Consider the following 25597-nt stretch of genomic DNA (forward strand, 5'->3'; position numbering starts at 1 on the left):
AATAACTAATAACTGGCTGACAGATTGAATTAGACCTTTTCCAGCTCCATACCCCATTGATCCAGGAGGATCCACATATGTGAGTGTGTGTGACCCTCGCCTACACAGTTCTGGGGCCCCAGTGCACAGCCTCAGTCAGGTAGGGTTAGCAGAGAGAAGGTGTGGTACTGGTAGCTCCTACCCCCACCCCACCCCCCTCAGCTGCCCCAGCTCCTGCCCAAGGGGCCTCTGAGCACTGAGTTACAGCTTGGCCTGGCTGCAGGGAATGAGAGAAGGGTGGTCAGAGGGAGGAAGAATGGGGTTGGCTGGAGCCCTTGGGGATGAGGGGGCAGGAAACCCTTTTCTATGAGGTTCTCAAGGAGGGAACAGGCTGCCCAGCCCCAACTGAGAATATGACCCACACTCACCTTCTCTCAAAGCCAGCACTCTCCACCCTGTCTTGAAGCCTTTCCGGCCCCTTTAACTCCATTTTAGCAGCCTTCGGCTCAAGGCCAGGGACTAGCGTCCTTGGCCCTGGGTTTCCCTGAATGCCCAGCCTGGGGGTCTCTACTCCATGAATGGCTGGTGGGTGAAAGGAGGCCTGCCTGCCTCTCTGTGACTTAAAAATCAATCCTTTTAGCCCCTTCTGAAGCCAGAGGGTTTCTCGTTCTATATTTTAAAATACTTTGAAGTCGATGGACTGACTCCTGAGCCATCATGTGCACATGTGCCCTCAGCTTGGTCACACGTAGGCACACACAGCACAAGTGTATACCGACAGATGCACACGATGACAGCAATATTTCAACAGCTGACCACTGCATAGAACCCACACTCCCTGGGCTGGGAAAAAGACAGGCATTACAGGAGGTTCTGGGCATGGAGGCTGTGGGACAAGCAAGGCCCCTGCAGGAAGGAAGCCAGTGCTTCGCCACACTCGAAAGGCAGGACTCCGCCTCTGGGGGAAGGTGGGGATGCTGGGGGTCACCCCCCACCTGACAGGCTTTTTGAGGATCAGTCTCACCTCCATAGACATCCAGTCCAGGGCTAAGGCTGCCCCAGTGGCATCTGGAAGTCCTTTCTAATATCTAACTTAAATCAATCATCTCTTCCTTCATTCAGTAAATATTCTCCACGCATGGCCATGCCCTGGTAGAAGGAAGCAGAGATGTGCTGGGTCACCTAGAACTGTGTGCGGTGCGAGGGTGGAAGAAGAAAGTGGCTTTGGTGTCTACTAGTGGTGGGGGGTGGGGAGACTTCCAGGATCCCTGGGTGGCTTACACCGTGGTCATTCCCCATGATTCAGTTTTCTTGGCTAAATAGGGCCTGGTTCAGGCAGGAAACCCTGCCACCTCCCCCTGCCACCCAGTCCAGTGAATGTCTGCCTGAGCTCACTGGTGGGGTAGAACTCCACCCTGGACTTTGGTCCTGTCTAGGGGACCCATTTAACCACCCAAGGCTTTAGCTAAATCCCCACCCAAGATGCATCCTGAAACGGCAGTGATATCTTCAGGTATTTATCTGCCCTTCTCTCAGAAACCCCTTCCTACCTTTGAGGCATCCTACCCAGACCCCCAGCCCCTGCCCCACTGCCTGAAATCTCACTAGTAGGGGTCCTTCTTCAGTGTTTGGGTGTTCTCTGCGTGGGGGTGCCCTTACACGCCCCAGTTCCAGAGATACAGGCCTCCCCTACTACTCTGCCCCTCATACCCCAAGTCCCAGGGGCCGAAGCTGGAGGGTACAGTGAGGGATGGGGAGAGCCTCTGTCACCCTCCATGCAATCAGCTGAGTGTGGCATAAATGACCCATGAGTCCTGGGGCCTGGCAGAGGAAATGCTCAGGCCTAAGAGTGAGGTCACCTGGTCAGGGAAGCCCAGAGAGGGGCTAAACAGGGCAAGCCTGGGCTCCCAAGGCAGAGCCCCTCTGGCAGGCCAGGGTAGGACCCGGGCAAGCCTTGCCTTTGGACCTCGGCTGAGCTTGCAACACCAAGCATTTGCTGGGGAAGGTGGGGAGCTGCCACAGAGCCTTCCCTGGGAGACTGACCCAGATTTCTCTCTCCCTCCCTCTCTTCTGCCACACAGGAGCAGTGTGTGTGTGCGCACGCGCACGCGTGCACGCGTTTGCGTTCTCAGCCCTGGCAGGCAGAGGGGTGGAAAGGGAGGAGGCTTGCTGAAAGCTCTGGGAAATGACACAGAAATCCTCCCCAAATCCCTGGCCACTGTCACTAATAGCTGAAATACGCTCTTGACAACAAGGTGAAAGTCTCGACACTGGGGCCTGGCCTTGCCACCAGGAGCTGGTGCCCCAGGCCTGTCTGTTAAGGGAGGGCCCCAGGCCTTGTGGATGGTTGGGGGATCATGGCCCAGCCCTGACCCCATCCTCTGGCACTTCTGACATCTCCTTTCTAGGCAATATCCCACAGGTCCCCCAGGCGCTTTCCTGGGAAGTAGTGAGCTCCTGGTCAGGAGAGCGGTACAAGTGGCTGGGGAGGGTAGGTCAGCATCCTGTGGCAGGCACTCATATGTGTGGGGAGGTGGCTTGCACAAAAGAGAGCGGGAGGGCTCCTCCCAGCCTGAGCTGTTTCCTTGATGCCTACTTCTATCCACAGTGCTGGCCACCAGGAGCCCCTACCCCATCCAAGTTGGCTGGCTTTGTCCCCAGGACACCAAATCTCAGGACTCAGCGGGAGGGCCTTGAGATGGGCCAGAGAGGGCTGGACCCAGGCCTGAGAGCAGCAAGTTCCAGAGCATCTGACTCCAGTGGGAGGGGAAGGGTGTGACCCTCTGGGGCTGCTGGCCGTGGCGGGGGCTCTTGTACACACATACAGATAGAGAATTGTACTTGAAGGGACATGCTCCTTCAGACTTGTAAACACACAGCTGTACACGTGACACACATACAGAGATCTGCATGTGCAATCAGAGGCATGCTTGTACACAGGTGTGCCTGAGCTCATAAGAGGTGGGCACACACCTGGGTATACAGGTGGGTGCATGGGTATATCTGCCTGTGCACATGTGGGCAGGGACACTGGGTTCCCTTGTGGGCTATTCTGAGCCCCATGAGGTGTGTGAGAGACATTTTCCCCAGAGACTGTCCACGGGATGTCCAAGCCAAATCCTCGAAAAGCTTCCAGAGGTGACTCCAGAGGCAAGCTCTCTCCTCTGCCAGCACTCGAGGCCCCTTGCCCGACCCTCAGCCCTCTGGTGGGCTCTGTGCCATGTCCTCTCCAGCCAGGCCTTTCCTGCCTTGCTCCATGTTTGGCAGATATCATGCCTTGCCCTGTACCCTGAGAGCTAGAGCCCTGCTCCTTGTTGAGGACCCCAACATCCTGCTAGAGGGCAGCGGGAACCTCCTGCTCACCCACTGTTTGTGTGTGACCCTGGGTAGGGTTCTGCCACTGCCTGGGCCTCAGTCTCTCTTCTGCCTATTGGAGGGGCTGCTTTGAGGCTGGGAGCTCTGAGAACTAGGAGATCCAGCACAGATGAGTGCAACCACAGTCACGAGTGCCCTCCAGGCCAGCCCCAGTCCAGAGCGGCCCTTTCCTGCACCCAAGGAGCATCCTTTGTCCTCATGCATCCCCTCCACAGCTAGCTGGCTCGGTCGCCATGCTGGGAATCCACCTGCCTGCAGACGCTGACCTGCCCACACCTCACCCTCCACTAGGCAGGTGAGGTGAGACGCTGAGCTGGCCCACCTCCAGGCTGCCCTGCATGTGTCCTTGGCCCTTTCAGACCCAGGGCCTTTGCACAGGCGGTTCCCTCTGCCTGGGGTGCTCATTCCTCTCCGTCAGCCTAAAAACACCTCCTTTTCCTCAATGACTCCATTCAAGTGTTTGCTCTTCTGTGCAGCCTCTCTCCCCCATCCCAGCCACCCCCAAACGGTGCTCTGGCTCTGGCTCACTGAGCAAGTTTCCCCAGCACTGGTGAGCCCTGGCTATGCTTCCCCACCACCCCCACCACCAAGGCCACGGACTCCCCCAGGGCACAGCGAGGACCTGTTTATCTCAGTGTGCTCGGACGCTTCAGAGGGCCTGGCCTGTAGCACACAGTGTCCAGCAAGTGTTGGCTGAATGAATTAGTGAATGAATGAATGAATGAATGACATGAACATGTGGACATCTCTGCCAAGTCCTGTCTATGAACTGAGACACAAGTTCCCGAGGTCCCCTTTGAGTGGGTGTTTCTTGGTGGGCAGAGCCGCCTCTCAGGGAGTCTTGCAGTCTGAGGCTGCCTCTCATTCAGCAAACAACCCTGGTGAGGCCCTGTTGTCAAAAAGTGTGCAGCGCTCCTTGGGGGCAGCAGGCACACACCAGAGAACATGGGAGGGAACCATGGGGCCTGCATCATATGGGGCTGAGTGTGCTGTCGTCACTACTGCCCTCATCTGCTGATTACTGTGAGCCAGCACTGGGTGAGGGGCTGGGGACTAGCCTCTGCCTGCCCTGGGGAGCGCACAGGGGAGGAGATGCTGGTGAAGGAAATGACTTAGGGGCTGAAGCTGGAGGCAGAGGAGGGTGATGGCTCAGTAGGAGAGCTTGGGAGCCACACAGCCTGATTCATGCTGCCCACCACTTAACAACCTTGTGATCTGGAGCAACTAACTTAATTTCCTAGCATCTCAGTTTTCCTTACCTGTAAAATGGAATGGTAAGTGTATTTACCCCACAGCATTGTTATGAAGATCAAATGCTTGTAAGATGCTTTTAACAGTGCCTGGCATATCATAAGCACTCAAAAAACACACCCTGCCACTATGAGTTGTTGGACAACTCAGAGTAGCCCCAACTAGGCATGCAGCAAATGAGCAGGCTGGCAGCACAGGAGACAGGCAGGTGGCAACGGCTGAGGAACTCAGCCCCCTGAATGATAGGTGGCTTGGCTTCTTGTGCTCAAGGAACCAAAAGATCTAAAGAAGTCTGGCCAGAGGGACACTGAGACGAGCAATGTGGTTGGAGGAGAGGATACTGACCCAATAATTCTCTGGAGAAGAAAGAGGAGGGGAAGCCTGAAGTGGACGGGCAAGGAGGGTCTGGGGTCTGGGAGTGCTAATCCTAGCCTTTCTGCTTCTAACAGTGCATGGATGGGGGAGCATGTGCAGTGCCCCTCAGGAAAGGGCTGTGTTTGCCTTGCTGTGGAGGTCAGCACCAGCAGAGCTGTGCAGATCGGAGTGTGGCCGGGCACAAGGGAGGGGAGCGCATTCTCCCACTGCAGGAGCAGAGCAGAGGGCTGAGGAGCTGCTCTCCCACCTCTGGCTATCTGGACGGCCCTCAGTGGAGCCCTTCTAGGCTGCGGGCACCTCGGGATGAGATTTGTGGACCTTCCCAGGGATGTGGAGCCTGCTCTTCAGGCCAAGCCATTATAGCAGAATAGGGAGGGGTGAGGGGCCACGGAGTGAAGGAGGCAGCTGCTGAATATATGAGATGAGGGGTGCTCCCAGGGGGCTGGACTCGAGGACAGCAAGTCCCTGGTGCAGGAGGGAAGTGGGTGGACTTTGTTCTCCTGCTCAGCCCCGCTGCGTCTCCTGCTCTCTACCTAAGGCCACCCCCTCCCATCCCACCATCAGCCTTGTCAGTGTGACATTAATGGGCTGACATTAACAAGCCAGAGCTCCTCCACTTGTCTGCCAGGTCGAGTCTCAGCCGTGGAAGAATTGCTAATTACAGCCACCATAAGGAAATATCAATGATGGACGTCAATATTATTGCCTCCTGCATCCCTGCCTGTTTATTTGGAGATGAAAAGCGCCCTAGGGTCGTCTCTCCAGGACGAAGCTGAGTAATGACAGAAGGGAGGAGAGCTGCACATGGAGAAAGGGGCGTCCTCCAGCTGGATTCATTCATGAAACCAGGACCCATTTCCTCTGGGCAGAGTCCTCTCCACTGTGGGCCCAGGGTTGGGGCTGAGGGCAAAGGAACCTGCACAGGGAGGAGGAACTAGTGATCCTGCTCCCAGCCCTGGTTCACCAAGTGACTGCATTGCATGCCTCTTTGTGCCTCAGTTAGCTCATCTGACAAATGGGTATGATAATTCCAGTCCTGCCTACCTTGTGCATTGTGAGGAAGTGAATGAGGTGCAAAGTCAGGGTTTTAGAAGAATGATCCATGGTGCAAATGCAGGGGCTTCGTGGGCTGAGGAGACATGTGGGGTAGCTGAGCACCTGGGAGGCACCAGCAAAGGGATGGACATGTCCCAGCTCAGTGAACTCTCTGAAGCAAATATCCTCCCGACCATCCCCTATCAAGCACTTTGGTAGAAATCAAACAAACACTAAACACAAACACTAAAGCCACAGAGAAGAGGGGAAAGCTTGACTCAAATGTGCAGCTGCTGTCTGGTGTCTCTGAGCCCCTGAGCCTGTGGGGACTTGCAAGGCTTCCAATACACACCCCAAAGCCTGCATGTAATGCCAGTCACAGGCTGAACTGTCACGCTGGGCAGCCCTTCATCCGCTGAGAGAATCTCCCAGGCATGCACACCCCTATTCAGAGAAACAGGGGCCCAGTTGAGAAGCCCCTTTAGAGACAACCTGGACTGTCAGAGAAATGCACTTTACATGCCAGGGTCACGACGCATGCGCAGGAATACATCCACGTGGCAAGTTCATGAGAGTGTGCACAGACTAGAAATAGGCAAGCACGCACACACAGAAGCACAGCCCCAGAGACACACGTGGAAACACATACATTGTATGGTATTCAACACACATATACACACACAGGGGAGCTGCCCTGGGGAGCTCACGGGTGAAGACACACACACACACACACACACACACACACACACACACACACACACACAGCAGCATCTTAGGCCCCAAACTGGGTTCTTGGGAACCTCTCCCTGTTGAGAAGGAAATAAAAAATCCCATGTGGTCTTCAGACACATGTGGCCTCTCAAGCCATGGACAAGCCAAGCAGCAGCAACTAGATGCTGGGAAGCAAAGCCCAGCGTGGCCTGAATATTTCACAGGAGATTTCGCTTCACAGAAAATCCCTTCTTCGCCGCTGTGCATGTCAGGGTATAATTACCCGTTAGGTAGCAGAGCAGAAACCTGGGAGGATGTGTGCACAGCTTCTGGCCTGGGCCACCACTGGGCCTCTGCCTCTGCCTCTGCTGCAGGCCTGGCAAGGGCCATCCTGTCTCTCACCCGCTCCCACCACGGGCCAGAGCGAGGACAACTGGATGCCACTTTAGGACATGGAGTGTCCTGGCTTAGGGTTGCCTCTGCTCCAGATCCTCAGACTCTGCCAGCCCCTAGCTGAGTCCCCCCTCCCTTTGCCCCCCACAGCCTCTCCCCCAGCTCTTTAGCAGGAGCACAGAGCCACAGCTCATCTCACTCCCTCATCTTCCCCCTTCACCTCTCCAGCCCATCGAGGTGTTTGTAGTCCTCTGAGTGAATGGCAGGGAAGACCGAGAGAGGTACACGCCAGAGGAAGGGAGAGAGGACATCCTGGCTGGGCCCTGGAGACCCTGGAACACTCTCCCTCACTCCTTTTGTCCTAGAAAATGTCCACACATGCTAAGCTTAGCTCAGATTGTATCTCCTCCAGGAAGCCCTCTGGACTGCTCCCAGGGTCAGGAGCCTTCTCTGGCTCCCATAGCCCACTATGTTCCTCTCCATCACTGTTCAGTAATCAAGGGCTGAAAACATAGATGCCTACGGAGGCCAGGGAGGGAATGAAAGTGAGTGAAGGGGCAAAGATAATGCCCAGGGAGTGGGCAGAGCTCACAAACTGGAGAGCACGCCCCTGTCTAATGCCTTTCAAACCACATTGCCTTATGGCCCAGCAACTTTGCACCTAGAAGTCGACCCAGGAAAATTGAAAACACTTGTACACAAATGTTCATAGCAGCATTGTTCATAATAGCCAAAAAGTCAAAACGACCCAAATGTCCATGAATGCATATATAAACAAAATGTGTTATAGCCATACAATGGAATATCATTCAGCCAAAAAAAAAAAAGAATGAAGTACTGATACACACACACTAGGACACGGATGAGCTTTAAAAACTGTGTGCTAAGCAATGGAAGCCAGGCAGAAAATCCCACATATTGTATGATTCCATTTCTATGAAATGTCTAGAATATGCAAATCCAAAGAGACAAAAGTGGATTCGTGGTTGCCAGGGCCAGGGAGGAGGGGAGAATGGCGGGTAACTGCTAAAGGGTACAGGGTTTATGTACCCTTTTGGGGTGATGAAAATACTCTGGAATTAGATAGTGGTAAGGGTTGCACAATTGGGAATATGCTAAAAATCACTGAACTGTATGCTTTAAAATAGTGACTTTTATGGCATGTGGATTATATTTCAATTTTTTAAAACCCAATTGTTTAAAATGGAACAACACATCCACAAGCCACACGTCTGTCTGCAGTCTCTAATTTTCAACCTCTATTTTACACATTTGTCTCTGTCACAAGAGTGGAAGCTCTGGGAGGGTGGAGCCCTACCAGAGGCACAGCCGTGGTCCCTAGACCTGGCATCTCAGGGCAGGCACTTGAGTCACAATGGTGACCACAGCAACATGTTAACCCAGGGCACACTTCATACTCTGTAAAACCTCTGGTCCAGAGCTATGGTCCCAGTCTCAGGTGAGGCCACTGAGGCCCAGGCTCAGGGTCATTTGCCCTAAGGTCACTTGACAAGCTGGAGGCAGAACTGGGCAGAGAAGCCAGGCCTCCAGACTTGGTGCAGCAGGACCCAGAGCGGCCAGGGGCCAGCTGCTGCTGGGCAGGGAAGATGGGCACAAGAATGCAGGCAGCTCTGTGGCTGTTTCCTGCCTCAAGGCCCCCAGATCCCTGGGGCCTCAGAATCAAGTCCACCTGCTGGATCTGGCCTCAATCTCCTTTGATGGACAAGCACCACCCCTAGAGCCTCCAGCCCAGGCCCTGTCTATCATCCCTCCAGCCTTTGCTCACACAGGGCCCCCTTCCTGGAAGACTCTCTCAGGCTTCCCAGGCACCAGACACAGTTCTTCCCCTCCCAGAAGCCTTACTTCATCACCACCTGCCCCTCCTGCAGGGCCTCTCCCCAGCTGAGCCCTTGTAGCATCTCTGGGAGAGTGTGCAGGTGAAAACAAGGGAACAGCCGGACATGTGCCTGACTGCAGGGCTACTCAGGACCTGGGCCAGCTTTGAGCTAGAAGCAAGTCTGATATTTCAGCGTCTGACTGCCAGCAGCTAGGTGCAAGGCCAGGGTTGGCTGGCAGGGGAAGGCAGGGAAGAGGGAAGAAAAGGGAGAAGGTAGAGGGAGAGAGAAGGAGAGGGATAGGGAGGAGATGGGGTGAGAAGGGAGGAAGGAGGAGAAGAAAAGACATGGGAAAAGAGATGGAGAGGAAGCAGGGGCTGCTGTTAGCCCCAGGGTCCCAGGAAGGCTAAGCCAAGGTTACCTTCAGACACTTGATGACACCTGAAGTCACAGATCAGTGCCCTGGGGCAGAGTGAAGCTAGGCGGGGAGGAAGCCCCTTTGGGAGAGAGGCTCCAGCTTTAGACCAGTGGTCCCTTCTCCTTCCTATTCCCCCTGCCTCCATGCAGCGGTGAGGTGGGGAGCAGCAGTGGGCAGGAAGGCGGTCCCCGCCTGGTACCCACCTGGGCCTCCTGCTGTGTCCCAGTTCAGCCTAAGGAGCTCAGCCACCCTCCTGGGTGAGACCTCCAGGGTCAGATCCTCCTGACTGTGGTTACAGACTCAGCCTTGACCCTGGCAGGGTGGACTGGCCCCCAGGGAACTGGAGGAGGCCCCAGATGGCTCACTCTCTCCTCCTACACCACAGGGCTGGGTGACAGATCTGGTATGTGGGTGTCAGAGACAGGTCCTGGCTCTGAGTGACTGCTGGCAGCTGGGCCTGAGGTGGCTCATGGGTGGCTGATTTCCTGACCTTCCTAAGACCAAACACATGATGAGCCTCTGCCTCCTCCTCCTCCTCCTCCTCCTGAGGCCAAGCACATGGGTATAGGAACACAGCAGGTGTCTAATAGAAGCCAGCTCCCTCTCTGAACCCCAGCCCCAAGTTTCCTCAGAGAAGCTGCCACTCCTCTCCCTACCCCCCACCCCTGCAGGGCTCGTTCCCCAGCTCTCCCCACCTCCCCTACACATGGACTCAGTGCCGCCTCCCTTTCAGGCACGGGTGAAGCTGTGAATTGCTGGGTACCCACCCCTCCCCTTTCACCCCTCCCCTCCTGGCCTTTCCCAACCCAGATACACATCACACCAGCCCCCACTCAGTGTCCTCAGCTGGCTGTCAGCTAATCCCTGCAGAGGAGTTAACTGATAATTAAGATGTTAGCTGTAAACTTAACATGTGATTCTCTGCCAGGAGTATTTTGGTCTTAACAGGTTGCTTTTGGAATAGGAAAACCTTCAAGAGCCAGCCAAATGGCAGGCAGGGATGCAGAGTGGGGTGTTGGGGGGCACTCTGCACCTGGAGACCTTCCAGCCTCCAGAACGCCCTCCTCACCTCTCGCTTCACTGAGGACAGAAGGCAGGCATGGGAACCCAGAGCTCCGCCTTTCAGTGTCAGCCCCACACCTGTGAGGCGATGACCCTGGACACGAGATGAAACCTCTTGGAACCTCAGTTTTCTCATCTGCAAATGGTGAGATAAAGCGCCAACCTTGAAGAATTGCAGTGCAGGCTGACAAGTCAGGCCCCATGTGCCCAGCACATAGGAGTCCTGAGAGCTCCTGTTGTCCCTGACTTCCCTTTGCCTCTTCCCACACTGAAGGTAACTGTGTCAACTTCCACTCCTCCCGCCTCCTCACACCAACTCCGATCAATCACCAGGTCTATTTTCTCAACTTCCTAAATGTCTCCCCAGGCAAAGATCAATGGAATCAAACAGCGAGGCCTGGACAGACATGAGACTTTTGGGACATTTCAGCAGATGACAGGAATGGAGCTTCAGAGCGGCAGGGAAAGGATGCTGACCCAATAAACAGTGCTGAAACAACTGCGAGTCATTTGGGAAAAAAACCACTTAGATCCCTACCTCAAACCACACACAGAAACACATTTCAGATGAAGTAGAGATTTAAATATTTGTGAATATCATAAACAACCAGAAAACAGTATAGGCCAATATTTTTAAAATTCTGCAGTGGGTAAGGCCAGGAACTCTAAAGGAAAGGACTGATAGACTTGAACACAGGACAATCTAAAACTTTAAAGGGGTTAAATAAATCTCATAAACTTAAATGAAAAAAAAAAAAAAAAACAAAACTTGTGAATAATGATTTGCACATATGCCAAATAAAGAGTTAATTTCCTTAACCTCTTCTAAATCCACTTGCTCTTGCAAATCAATAAGATGCATTTTGCCGCCCCCAATCGCTGAAACCACGGTCACCTGTGACCTCCCTGTTGCCGAGGCAGTGACCAGTTCTCAGTCTGCATCCTCGGCCCCATTTGACAGGTGCTTGAAATGTGTCTTGCCCTTGGCGTCCAGGACATACATGCCTGGTTCTTTTCCATCTCACTGGTTGCTCCTTCTCAGTCATCTTTTCGGTTCCCCCTCAGCTCCCCACCCTCTAACTAATGGAGGTCTTGGGGCTGGGACATTGGTCTTTTCTACCTACTCTCCTTCGATGCTCTCATCCAACATCATGGCTTTAAATACTATCTTTATGCTGATGGCCCCAAATTTTTATCTCCAGCCCAGACCTGTCCCCTGGACTCCAGCCACACACATCCACCTGTCAACCCCATGGGTTCTGCCAGGCTGTCTACAGGCATCTCACAATTTATGAGTCCACTGCCAGGGCTGGCTCATAGGTGTGTGACCTGGGCTCTGCACTCAGAAGGGCCCCAGGCTTGGTTTAATGCTCTATTGTCACCTCCCACTTTGAAATTCTTAATTTTTTTTTTAACATAAAGTCACCCATTTTCACTGTGCTCTGGGTCCCACACATTATGTAACCATTTTTTCCAAATGACTCACAGTTGTTCAGCACTCTTGTCCACCACTGAGCCACTCCTCTCCCCTACACCAACCCACTCCTCCCTGATCTCCCCATCTCCATCAATGGCAACCCCACACTCCAAATGCTTGGGCCAAAACCCCTGGAGTCATGGTTGGCTCCCTTCTCTCTCTCTCACACACCACCTCATCCAATCTGTCAGCAAATCCTATTGGCTCTACCTTGAGCACGCATGTGGAATCCATCCCCTTCTGCCCACCTCCACCAAGACTCCCTGGTTCAGGCTTCCATCGCCTCCTCCCTGGATCACTGCAACAAACAGCCTCCTGTCAGATCTCCCTGCTTCACAGCTGCCAGAGGGATCTGGTTAAAATGTAATTCCAATCATGCCATGTCACTATGCAGAACCTTCCATGGCTTTCCCCACTTCATTCTGGGTAACAGTCAAGTCCTCCAGGCGGCCTGCAGGTCCTGAGTGATGAGCAGGTCCTGAGTGATGAGTGGTCCCTGTTCAGCTGCATGGCCCACTCTCTCCCTCACTCACCCTGTTCCGGCCACACCAGCCTTCTTGCCATGTCCCCACAAGCCAGGTCTGCTCCTGACTCAGGGTCCTCAGACCTGCTGTTCCCTCTGGAAGGCGATTCCCCCGAAACATACACCCAACTCAGTCTCTCGCTTCTTGCAGGTCTTTACTTAAATGCCACCTCTCGAAGACACCTTCCCTGATGACCATGTCCAAGTTGCCCAACACTTCCCATCCCCCTCCTCTGCTTGATTATTTTTCTCCTCAGAACTTAACACTCCCATATGCATGCTGTATTTTTTCCTTGTCTGTCCCTCCTCCATCACAGCTTACATTCCTTGGAGCAGGTATATTTCATCAGTTTTGTTCACTGTTTGGTCCCTAACCAAAACAGTGTCTGACACATAGTAAGTGCTCAGTAAATACTTCCTGAATGAATGGATACAGGAGCAGAGGACTTGACATGAACAAGCAATTTACAAGTGAAGAAACAGAAATGGCCAACAAGCATATGCAAATATGCTCAACCTCATTAGCAGTCTAAGAAACATAAAGTAAAATCATTTTTATCTGTCAAATTGGCAGGGATTAAGTGATTAATAATTCCTGTGATTGGCAAGGGTGAGGGAATGGGGCATTTTGCACACAGTTTGTAGGAGCATAAATTGGCTCAACCTTCTGCAGGTTGATCTGGCTTTCCAGAACAAATCAAAGGTGGAAATGTGGGTGCCCTCTGACTCAGGAAGTCCACTTCCAGAAACATTCCCAAAAGAACTACAGCACAAGCACACACACATGTGCAAACCCAGAGGTTCCCTGAGTGAGGTTTATAAATAACCGAATGCCAGAAACAACCTAAACGGCTGCCAACAGGATTAATAACTGATGAATAATTTGCAGACCATCATACAAGGGATGTAAAAGGATGGGAAAGAACTCTATGGAAGGACCTGGGATGATCCACATGACATTGTTAGGTAAAAAATCAAGTGCTGGAACAGTATAACTAATATGAGCCCAAGTTTTTCCTTTTAAAATATGTTGATAAGTACATAGAAAAAAGTCTGGAAGGGGACATATCAAACGAGTTATCAGTGTTAGCTCTTGGCAGGAAAAGACTACAGAAGGGGCTTGAACTGCATGCTTTAAATACCAAGAGATAGATGGATAGATAGACGGATGAATAGATAGATAGATAACATATAGAGAACATATTACCTTAATAATCAGAAAAATGATTCTGCTCAGGGAGAAAATACCTTCTGTGACTCCCCAATATTAAAGGGTGCAGAAGTAAGCCATTCCAAGCCCTCCATAACTTGTCACTGCCTCATCCCTGTTACCCCCACCCCCACTCTGGCTCCCCAAAGTGCTCTGGGTTCCAAGCTCATGAAGCAATTTTCTATTCCTGGTTCCTTTCACAGCTCCATGCCTGTCTCTCAGCTCTGTTCGCAGGCACAAAGGCCCAACTCGCCCTGTCCCATGACCTCCTCAGCCTGGACTCTGCCATCAGAGAGCCAGATGGGGGAAGACGAGGAACCCTGCAGCATGCCCAAAGATCAGGACGGCTGCCCCAGCCCCAGTGAGAGCCGCCAGGTCTCTGTCCTAGGGATAGCCTGCGGCAGCTGGGGGAGCAGGAAATGCCCCTTGATTGTGGCCTGGGCAGGCTGGTTGCCCCTGGCTCCAGGACACCTGCAACAGCCACTGGAGGCAGCTGATCTGAGGAGGCCAGGGTGAGCCCAGCAAGGAGGTCTGGCCAGAGGAGGAGGGAGACTGGGGGTTCAGCCCCCCAACTTGGGTTGCCAGATTTGGCAAATAAAATTGTATGTGCCATGTAATATTTGAGATATATTTACACTGAAAAATTATTTGTTGTCTATCTGAAGTCCAAATTTAACTGGACATCAGTATTTTTTTCTGGCAACCCTACCTGCTACCCCATCCCATCCCTTGGGGGGATATGGCACCAGGCAGAAAGCCTTCACCTGGGATGTCCAGGAGTGGTGGAGAAATGACCTCTCTCAGGCCCACCACAGAGGGGAACTGAAAGTTGAGACAGGCTCATTCCGGGTGCTGAGGGATGTCCCACAGAGAGTTGGGAACTTCCAGAGTTAGCACCATCAGGCACTGCAGCGGCAGTGAAAAGCCAGGTGACAGCAAAGGGAGCTGAATAGCAAAACCTTCTGAGCCAAGGCACTCGGCGGGTGTGTGGCGCAAAACAGCCTGAGCAAACGCAGTGAGCACGGGACACAATGCTGGGGTTGCAGGGATGGCGTGTCCCAGTGCCTCTCAGCATCTCGGGGACACAGCCTGGTGACGAAGAATGGCTGAGGGGTGGCCTTCCTTCTCAGATGTCAGGAACTCCTCCATAGGAGGCCCCTCTGCTGCTGGGGCCTTCAACTCTCACACTGTGTCCCCCACCAAGGCCCCTGGCTCATTCGCTAAAGGCCAGCCTGAGTCGGGGGACCTGGTCCTCACCCCCAGAGCCTCCCACCCAGCACGGAAGCATGAGGCAGGGTGAGCCTGCCTCGCTCTCCCCTACCTGGGTCAGATGGCGTCGGGAGGCAAACAGACTGGCCTCTGGGGGCCTGGGGTGCAGCAGCCTGTCCGTCGCGGTCCCAGCATGCACTGTGGGGGAAGAGCAAGGTTAGTGGGGCAAAGATGGGGCTTCCTGCTACCCCAGGTGAGGCCCACCTCAGCACAGCTCCCCACGGTGGATCCCCATTGCCCAGCCCAGTGGGGCTCAGGTGCTGCCTCCCAGCACAGCACATGCTCCTCAGTGCCATCCCTACCCACTCCCCAGCACCCTGGAGTGGCCAGCCCTTAACCGATCACACCCTCAGGAGCATGAACTCCCTGGCCTGGCATTCAAGGCCCCGTCTAAGCCTCTAACCTTCTCACTGTCTCTCCATATCCTCCAAAGGTCAGTCCCAACTCTGCAAGTTTTGTTCACGTGCACAGATACGCAGACAGACAACCCCACCCCATTCTCTCTAAGACTCCCACTGCTACCAACAAATCTGTCCTCTGCCTCCTGGAAGCTTCACTTACATGTCCTCAGCCCCAGCACCCCTCAATATCCTCAGCAAGGTCCCCAAGGACCCCATCAGCCCCCCAGCTCTCCCACCTCAGCCTGTGGTCTCTGGCAGCTGACCTCCCTTAGGAACACTCTCTCTGTGACTCCCCCATCCACCCTTCCTCATTCTTCACTGCACCCCCATCACTCATCCTAGACATGGCCATAGATGCTATCTCCCTTCCTCCCACCTCCTGGACCATCCTGCCCACACCTGTGCTTCAATCACCCTCTGCCTATGCCCTCAGTGCCACCCACTATGCCCAGAGGAGGGTGAAGCCCCCTAACCTGGCCCACAGGGCACTGCCCAACCCAGCCCTGATCTGTGGGCCACCCTCACCTCCCCTCCAGGCCACACGGCAACCTGCCACCTCCTCAGAAAGCTCTCTGTGACCACCTCCTTTTCACAGTCTCCAAAGTCTTCCATAGGTCACCCTGGAGGAAGCCGTCCTCACTGTGTCGCACTGCCCTGACAGATTGACTTGTCATTTGGTTTTCCTTGTTTCAACAGCCCCACAGCAAACTTTTTCCATCAGGTTTATTGAGGTATAATTATCCTACAGTAAAACTGACCCTCTCTAGTGCACAGTCTATGAGTTTTGACAACTGCGTGCAGCTGTGTAACCACTATAGTCATCAAGGTACAGAACAATCCTGTCACCCCCAAATCCCTGCATGCTGTCTCTTTGTAGTCAACTCCTCCCAGCCCCTACCCCTGGCATCCACTGATCTGTTTTCTGTTCCTGTCGTTTCGCGTTTTCCAGAGTGTCATACAAATGGAGTCATCTAAACATAGCCCTCTGAGTCTGGTTTCGTTCATCCAGCATAATGCATTTCAGATTGATTAATATCTGTGTTGCCTCTTGAAACCAAATGTCTTTCTTTTTTGTTGCTGTGTAGTACTCCATTGTTTATCCATTCAGCAGCTGAAGGGCATTTGTGACGTTTCCAGTTTTTGGAGACTATGAATAAAGCCACTATAAGTATTCACATACAGGTTTTTGTGTGAATGTAAGTTTTTATTCCTCTTGGTTAAGCACCTAAAGTAGGATTGCTGAGTTGTGTGGTAAGCCTATTTTTAACTTTATAAGAAACTGCCAAACTGTTTTCCAAGTTGGCTATACCATTTTGCATTCCCACTAGCAACCTAGGAGAGTTCCAGTGGCTTTGTACCCTTGCCAACACTTGGTATTAGCCATTTTCAAAGTCAATGTAATGATATGTAGTGGTATTGCATTGTGGGGTTTTTCGGTTTTTTTTTTTGTTTGTTTGTTTGTTTCGTTTTTCTTTGAGATGGAGTCTCGCTCTGTCGCCTAGGCTGGAGTGCAGTGGCGCGATCTCGGCTCACTGCAACTTCCACTTCCCTGGTGGGGAAGTGATTCTCCTGCCTCAGCTTCCTGAGTAGCTGAGATTACAGGCGCGCACCACCACACCCAGCTAATTTTTGTATTTTTAGTAGAGATGGGGTTTCACCATGTTGGCCAGGCTGGTCTTGAACTCCTCACCTCAGGTGATCCACCCGCCTCGGCCTCCCAAAGAGATGGGATTACAGGTGTGAGCCACCACGCCCGGCCTGCATTGTGGTTTTAATTTGCATTTCCTTAATGACTAATAATGATGAGCATCTATCTTTTCATGTGCCTGATTTACTTTTTTAGCGCCATCACTATTGGAGATAAACATCTTAATTATTTAAATTATTTACCTGTTTACTTTCCATCTCTTCCATTACATGTGAAAGCAGAGACCTTGGTGTTCATTCCCCCAATACCTAGAATAGCATCTGGTACTGGATAATGATAATGACAATGATGGTGGTGATGACTGTTGTGGAGGTGGTGATAGCTAACATTTATAGAGCCCTTAGCATTTGCCTAGCACCATTCTGAGTGCTTTACTCATAGTAACTCACTTAGTCCTCACAACTGCCCCAAAAGACAGAGATGCTATCAATATTCCCATTTTACAGAAGAGAAAACTAAGGTAGAGAGAGGCAACTAGCTCAAGGTCACACAGTTAATAAGGGGAGAGCCAGTCCTTGATCCCAGGTGTCCTGGAGTCAGAACACCTGACTAGGTCCTTGGCCAAACCCTACATGCAACATCCATGGAGGGATCCATTGTCCTTGTACACTCTGTATCTGGAAGCTCCCTGATTAGCTTCCCACTAGAATCCATCCTCTTCCTCACCTTCCGGACAGTATAGATGTGATCAGGATATTACACAGCCCATAGCAACCACTCGATATGCCCCAGGTGGAGAGAATAAAGAGGAGTCACGGCCTTGGCTCTTCTGAAACCTGGCTCTGAAAATGGTCCCATAACAGCCTTTGTACCAGAGAATTTTATTGCTCACTGAATGTCAGCACATTTCCTTGGCATTTCCTCAGCCCCTTTAGAGTTGTGCCATATGAGAAGTTCTGCCCAACGGGCTGTGAACAAAAGCGATGCGTGTCATTGCTGAGCCAAAGCATTTCAGAGCCCGTGCGAGACCTCATCATTGTCTCTTCTCTGCCATGGCGACTAGAAGTCACATGTTCTGGAAGGGGCTACAAGATGATGGAGCTCCTGGCAGCCTAGGTCCCTGAATTGTTGTGTGGACCAGAGCTCCACCACCCTGCCCACATCCCACACCGGGCATGGAGTGTGAGTTCATGTGGTAAACGGAGGAAGGAAGAGAGCCTTTGTTGCATTAAATCGCTGAGAGTTCAGACAGTACCGGTTAGTGCGGCACAACCTTGCCTATCCTACAACATCCCCAGTGCCCCTTTGGGGGCAGGTCACCTTGCTGCATTTGTTGTTAGAACATGTTTGGATGACTTATGAATGAGAGAACTAAGCCCCATTTGGGAGACTCTAAGTAACTAAAATTTCAGCGGGGGTAGAATAATCTCAGTTCCCAAGTTCAAGAGTTCTGTATCCACAAGGAAAAGGGAGATCTTCCAGGCCCTGCAATGGGCTCCACCAGAAGGACCTTCCCCACATGGAGAAGGGAGGTGTGAGCTGAGGCAGGTGGTGGCATCTCCATGAGAGTTGGGGCCTATGCCTACATTCGAGGGCCTGAACTTGACTTTAGGGCAAAGGCTGGGGCATCTTCAGAGCTCTATCCTTGACTTGGGTCTAGGACCAGCTCCCAGAAAGGTTCTGGGGCCCCCAAGTCATTTGTCCACAACTCAGGGAGATAAGGAAAACTCCACAAGGCCACAGGGCCTTGGAGCTGTAAGCTTAATTGCAGGTTTATATTTTGAACTTACTGGTGTTTTACTTTGGCAATTATCACCTTAAATGTTATGTGCTCCTGTGGGACAACACGAGAAACAAGGAGAAGAGGCTACCCCTTAAGATAACAGGGGCACTAGCAGGCAACCCAAGGGAAAGCCCTTCCTGTTGATAAATGCCCCTGCGACTTCTCTCTTTCCCCAATAAGTAAGCCTTGGTGGCAGTGGAATCCACCTACAAGATCAACAGGTGTGACTGATCCAGTGCAACTGAAAACAGAGTCACACCAGGAAACCAGCAGTCTCTGCTCCATTCTTTGCCTTGAGCATCTATCTACTTGGGAGTTAATTTTGATGATGAGAAATTCAAAATCGTACATTTGGTCATTTCTGTGTGTGTGTGGTGTTTTTTGTTTATTTGTTTGTGCGTTTTTGTTTGTCTGTTTGTTTGTTTTTTTTTTTTGTAAAGGAGACATGTTTAATTGGGTGCAGGCTGAGGTTTTCACCCTGCTTGGACACCTTGAGTCCACCATCATGGCTACAGCATTTGCTCAGATAGGCTTGAGATAAGGAACTGATCAGGGATGCAAGGATGGCTCCTGGCTAGAGTGGAGTTGGCTGGGCTGGGGTCAGCTCAGACCCTCAGGTCCAAAGTCCACTGAGCATCTCACTCAGGGAGGAAGGGGTTGTAGGCTTCGACTTTATGGTCTGATTCACAGAGGCCCAGGCAATGTTGGGATGAATGCACAGGCTCTTGGAAAATGCCTGGCTAGAATCGCTTTGAGGGAGGAGTCCCTGAATGCAACATGAATCGTTTTCCCTTGAATGGTTTTTGCTGATTGATTGGGCTTTAGTTCACTGTCTGCCAAGGGTGTGGGGGGCTGAAAACAGAGGACAAAGGTTCAGAGGCAAATGGTGAAGGCAGTGCCTATGGGAATGCAGGAAGAGCTGGCACAGGAAAGAGGGGACAGGCGGAGGGAGGGTGGAGGGGAGGGGAGTGGAGGAGGGAAAGTGGCAGACACCCAGGTGAGGGGTGAACACCATTGCCACTGTGGTTGTCATAATCATCATGGTCCCCATAAATCGCACCCAGTGAGCCCCCTGGGCTAAGCGCTTTCCTTCTGCTAACTCATCTGCTTCCCACACGTGCCCTCGAGGCGGGTACCTTGACCATCCTGGTTTCCAGGATGGGGAAGCTGAAGCATGGAAAGGTGAAATATCTTGAAAGGAATGGGGTCGTTTCAAACCCAGGCAGTCCAGCTCCAGCACTCATCCCTAAGAGTCCCTGATAAAACCGCAGTGGTGAGGTTGGAAATGAATGGAAGCTCCTCCTCAATGCCATTGGCAGAAATTCTGTCTGTGGGTGGTTAGATCCAAGATGGAGAAAAATTCCTGTTTCTGCCACTTACTAACTCTGTGACCTTCAGCAAATTACTTACCCTTTCTGGGACTGGTTCCCTATCTCTAATGCCATACTCATATGGCAGTAGAGATTAAAGTGTGTGTGTGTGTGTAGTGTCTCGTACAGTACTTGGTAGAGAATAGGTACTTCACAAAAACCAGACGCCCACGGGGCCACAGTACAGAGGCACCAATCTCCAGAATTTCCAAGCAGGTACATATGTGTGCATGTATGTGCTCCTATGTACATGTGGCCCTGCCAAGGTGATCACTCATGTGCACCTGCATGCAATTCCCTCCCTAGTCCTGTCCCCAACTCAGGGTGGTGGTGGCATCAGGTCTGTAGCCCCCCAAGCCAAACACCCAAGCATCACTCCAGAGTCCTCTCTTTCCCTCTCTCACCTCGCATCCTATCACCACAGTCAGCCAATTCCTGAGTATTTCTCAAACTCATCTTCTCCCCAATTCTTCCCACCCCCTTCTGGACACAAGGGTCTCAGCTGCTTCTTATCCTCCTGCCTGCAGTCCCCCAGTCACCCCCATCCACACAGTGGCAATCAGGACGGCCTTTCCCAGTCACAAATATGACCTCATCCCCGCTCCACTTAAAAACCAGCCCAGCAAGCCTCGCCAGGCCAGACGCGAAACTCCGAAGCCCTGAGGAGCAGCCTGACAGATTTGACTAAATAAAGATCTAAAGCTTCTCTATGGCCAAAGATACCACAGACAAAGTTAAAAAAGACAAACAGCAGACTAGGGAAAATATTTCCAACACACAAAACAGACAAAAGTTTTTTAAATTCCTAATGCACTAAAAGCTCTTTTATATCAATAAGAAAAAGGCAAAAAGAAAAGAAAGATGGGCAAATGATGTGAACAGTCCATTCACAGAGGAAGAAATACCCATGGGCAGAAACTGCACAAAAAGACACTCAGCCTCACTGGGGAGGAGCGGAGTGAGTGTGGAGACCATAGTGAGATAGTTTTCTAGATCGGCAGACATCTGAAAGATTGAGAATGTTCATTGCGGAGGACAGTGTGGGGAAATGGTCACTCTCGGATACCAAGGGGGCAGCGTCAGCTGGCCCAACCTTGGGAAGAGCAAGGTTGCTCTGAAAACGGAGCAGGCAGACCCTTCACCCTGGCCACTCTGCATCTAGAAATCTATCCTGCGGAAAGGCTACGGGTGTCAGCAAGATATATACAAGGATGTTCCCCGAAGCATTATTTGCAAGAGTGAAAAATGGAAGACAACCTAAATATCCATCAACCCAGGACTAGTTACATAAATTATGCTTTGTACAAACAATGGAATATTAGGCAACGATTAAAAAGAACACGGCAGATCTGGGTGCCGTGACATTGACTAATGCCCACAATATACTGGGAAGTGAAAAATGGAACTGGTGGAGTAATGTGCATAATATGATTCCGTTTCCTTTCTTAGTAATACACAATAAATATGTTTGCAACAGCACAGAAAATGTTCTGAAACATACCAGGCCAACAGCAGTGGGACATTGGCAGAGTGGGCTTTAAAGGCAAAGGGGGACTTTCCTATTTTACAGGACACACTTCTATATTGTTTCCATTTTATAATTGTGCTTGAGCAAATATTGCTTTTATGGTAAAAAAGAAAAAAATTCCTCCTCCCATAACCCCTCACAGGCTGCAGGACAAAGTTCAAACTCCCTAGCGTGACACCCTAGGACCCTAAGGACACAGCCTCTGGGCACCCCCAGCTCTGGTCTCCCCTTTTCCAGTCTTACCTTAAATCCAGATGCTCCCAACTCCCTTACATGTCCCCCAAGCTGCCTCTAGGCCTTTGTCCTGGATGGGTCCCTCTTCCTGGAATGTCCTTTCCTGCCTTCTGTGCCTCACCTTTTAAGTAACTGCTCAGGTGTCACCCCTTCTGGAAACTCTCCCCAAACGCTCCCCCACACTCCGCCTTCGTGGGCCCATTGCTCCTATAACATGTAACAGTGGTGATAGTCAACATTTAGGAAGTGCACACCATTCACTGAGGGCTGTGCGACGTGCCTTGCATTGTATTGACTCATTGAATCCTCTTAGCAACCCTCTGAGATAGGTTTATTATCATCTCATTTAACAGATGGGGAAACTGAGGTACAGAGTGGTTACATGACTTGCTCAAGCTCACACAGCCAGTAATTAGAAGGGGTAAGTGGACCTAGGCAGAGGGTCCCATGCAGCCTTCTACTAGTGCTTAGCACATAGGGCTGGAAAACCCTGGTCCCTGTACCTGCCAGGCCCCAAGACTGGCCTGTGAGCCCAAAGCTGGGATTTGCTTTCCCCGCAACCACTCCCCCACCACTGCAGAACCTGGGCGCGGTGTAAGGTGCACCAGAGTCTGTTGGGGTCAGAAGCCAGCCTCCGTCCCCAGCCAGCCAGGACTAAATTAGGACCCTGAGGGCTGGTCTCCTGCGGAGGAGCTGGGCTGGGGGTGGGGACCAGCCCCAAAACAGCCAGCTGACCCGGGACTGCTAAGGAAAGGGATGGGTTTGTAGAGGTGCAGTCCCTCTCCAGGCAAGGACCCCAGTGACCTCCCATGCACCTACTGTGTGCCAGGCCCAGGGGTCAACTGGCCCAGGAAGCTAGGGCAAAGAGACTCCCCTGCCCTCCACACAGCTGCCAAGTCAGACGCAGGGAGGCCAGGAGCCTAGAAGGGGCTGGGCAACAAGCTCAAGGCAGTGCCCAGGGAGGGCTCGGGGATCTGAGCGAGTGTGTACACTCTGGGTGAGTGTGCACAGGGTCTCCACGAAGGCAGTGGCACCTGGGTCCAGCCTAGAAGGATGGAGGGTGTGGGCAGATAGAGTGGGGGGAGGGAAGCTCCAGGGGCCAGAGGCAGCTTGAGCAAGGGCCTGGAGGGGGTGGCTGTGGGGAGTGGGGGTAAGAGTCATTGGTTGTGGCTGGAGCAAGGTGGGAGGCCGCAGGGGATGGGGTGGGTGGGCATGTTAGAGGCCTTTGGAGAAAGACGGAGGAGGAGCTGTGCCTCCAGCCCAGCAAGGAAGGCGTGATCTGCGGAGGAGGCAGCTTGCCTGAGATCTGAGGATCTGAGCTTGTCAGGCCAGCTCTGCCTTTGCAGTTAGCAGTGTGGCTGTGGCCTACTTCCAGGACCTTGGCTCCCTCACCTGTGGACGAATAACCCAGCCTCACAGACTGCTGAGGGGACTAACTGAGACAGTGGTTTATGGCACCTGAAACCCAGGGAGGCAGTGGACATGTCTCGGGCATGGTGCTCCCTGGGGGGGGTCTGCCTGTGTACTAGTGAACTTGTGTGCATGCACGCCCTTGAAGGCCTCCAGGTATTCAAACACATAGAATCCTTGTTTAAAGTATAACTTTAGGCAGGGTGCAGTGGCTCACACCTGTAATCCCGACAGTTTGGGAGGCTGAGGTGGGAGGATCACTTGAGGCCAGGAGTTCGAGACCAGCCTGGGCAACATAATAAGACCCTATCTTAAAAAAAAAAAAAAAAAAAAAAAAAAAAAAAAGCCAGGAATGGTGGTGCACCTGTAGTCCCAGTTACTCGGGAGGCTGAAGTGGGAGAATAACTTGAGCCCAGGAGGTTGAAGCTTCCGTGAGCCATGATCGCAACACTGCTCTCCAGCCTAGGTGACAACACAGTGAGCCTCATTTTTAAAAAATAAATAAGTAAAAGTGTAAATTCAAGATAATGGGATTTCAGACTCTTCAATGCAGGAGGCAGAGCCCCATGATCCTGAGCAGGTCCCTACCCTCCCGGGGCCTGGGCTTCCCCAGGTGGGTGGTAGGCGGCTGTCTGGATGGCTTCTCCAGCCCAGCTATTTGGAATCAGCTGGAGCATGGCAGGAGGGGAATGGGTGTGAGTGCCTGGAAATCCACAGGGGTGGGACCCAGAGTGGGGAGGGGAGGGTGAAGGAGGCAGAAGATCCTCCTTCCTGGGCTAGTCCCAAGCCCTGAGTCTGTGGTCGGAGGCCTCAGCCTGATGTCCCGTCCCCCACCCAACTGAGGCCCTCCCCACTCCCCCTGCTCCGAGAACCTGAACTGTGCTGGAAGCCCTGCCCCAGCCCTGGATGCCAGGCTGACTGGCCCAGACTCCCCTGGCTGGCTCCCCTGCTCCCACTGATGCCCAGGCTATGTTCACCGAGGCGAGAGTGGAGAAGTCATAAAGAAGCCCCCAGCTCCTACTGCAAGTTCACCCCCAGCAATACCAGCGTGTAGGCCTGGGGGCAGGCAAGACTCGGGAGCATGTCCAGCCTTGCTATTTCAAGCCAAGGGGCATCAGGCAGTGCCTGTGCTTCTGTTTCTTCTTCCACGGAATGTATACACCTGCCTCCCTTGCAAGGTGTCATCATCAGCCCAGTGCCCCCACCATCAACCCTCTCACAGGTAAGTCCCTTGGTTCACCATGAGCTGAGGTGGTCTGGGGGGTCACAGTCAGTTATGCTGGGAGAACACTTACCCTAGACTCCCTAAACTGCCCATGGGCACCATCCTTGCCTCTTTGGGGACCCCATCGCAGCCCCCTCACTGGTCCCTGCCTCCAGCACCTCCATCTCCCACCTGTTGCCAGAGGAACACTCTGAATGCAGAGCCGTGTCCCTGCCAGTCCCCCGGGCCTCCCCCACCTCAGCTCTGATCACTTGGTGCTCTCATCACCTGTTTGCTTGTGCCCCCACTAGCCCTGTGAGCAGGGGTTATAGCTGATTCATCTAGGCAATTCCAGAGCCTAGTGCAGGGCCTGGCACAGGAGTCTTGTCTAGAGAGAGCAGACTTGGCAGTGGGAATGGACAAACAGGGCCATTTACCCCTACTACCCTGGCACCTGCTTCTCTATTGGCATATTCACAACAATGCTGAGCTCAGCGTGGGGCCAGGGTCAGGGCTCGGTGTAGGACCAGGATCAAGGTTAAGTCTGTTCAGGATCAGGGCTTAGTGTGAGGCTAGGATCAAGGCTCAGTGTGTGGCTGGGGTCTAGGGCTCAGTGTAGGACCAGGATCAAGGTTCAGTCTGTTCAGGATCAGGGCTCAGTGTGAGGCTTGAATCAAGGCTCTGTGTGTGGCTGGGGTCAGGGCTTAGTGTAGGACCCGAATGAAGGTTCAGTTGATTCAGGATCAGGGCTCAGTGTGAGGCTGGAATCAAGGCTCAGTGTGCAACTGAGATCAGGGCTCATTGTAGAACCAGGATCAAGGTTCAATCTGTCCAGGACCAGGGTTTAGTGCGGGGCTGGGGTCAGGTCTTAATGAGGGACATTTTCTGTCCCCCACTGTGAAAAGCCCAGGACTCTCTACCACCTTACCCAGAGCTTTGAAAATAACATAACCTGCCCCCCAGGGGCCAGGGCCTGTCTCCTGAGCCCCTACTATGCGTGCCTTCTATCCTGGCTAGGCAGGTCCTATGCTCCACTCCAGGCAGCTATGCTGGGATTTCCAGATTCCCTCTGCCCTAGCAGAAGTGGCTCAAGCAGGGAAGCTCTT

At 52.5% G+C, this 25597-nt stretch overlaps 1 protein-coding gene across 6 annotated transcripts in view; it reads right to left on the reverse strand.

Annotated features, from left to right (window-relative positions):
* LINGO1 (leucine rich repeat and Ig domain containing 1) overlaps positions 1-25597 on the reverse strand; it is a 202191-nt gene that overhangs the window by 48268 nt on the left and 128326 nt on the right. For all 6 annotated transcript variants that reach the window (XM_050799965.1, XM_050799964.1, XM_050799967.1 and 3 more), the window contains one exon: positions 14966-15051. The gene's annotated coding sequence lies outside the window, so the exon portion shown is untranslated. The remainder of the gene's footprint in view (positions 1-14965; positions 15052-25597) is intronic.

The sequence above is a fragment of the Macaca thibetana genome, chromosome 7, assembly GCF_024542745.1.
Source record: "Macaca thibetana thibetana isolate TM-01 chromosome 7, ASM2454274v1, whole genome shotgun sequence".
In the NCBI taxonomy this organism is placed as follows: Eukaryota; Metazoa; Chordata; class Mammalia; order Primates; family Cercopithecidae; genus Macaca; species Macaca thibetana.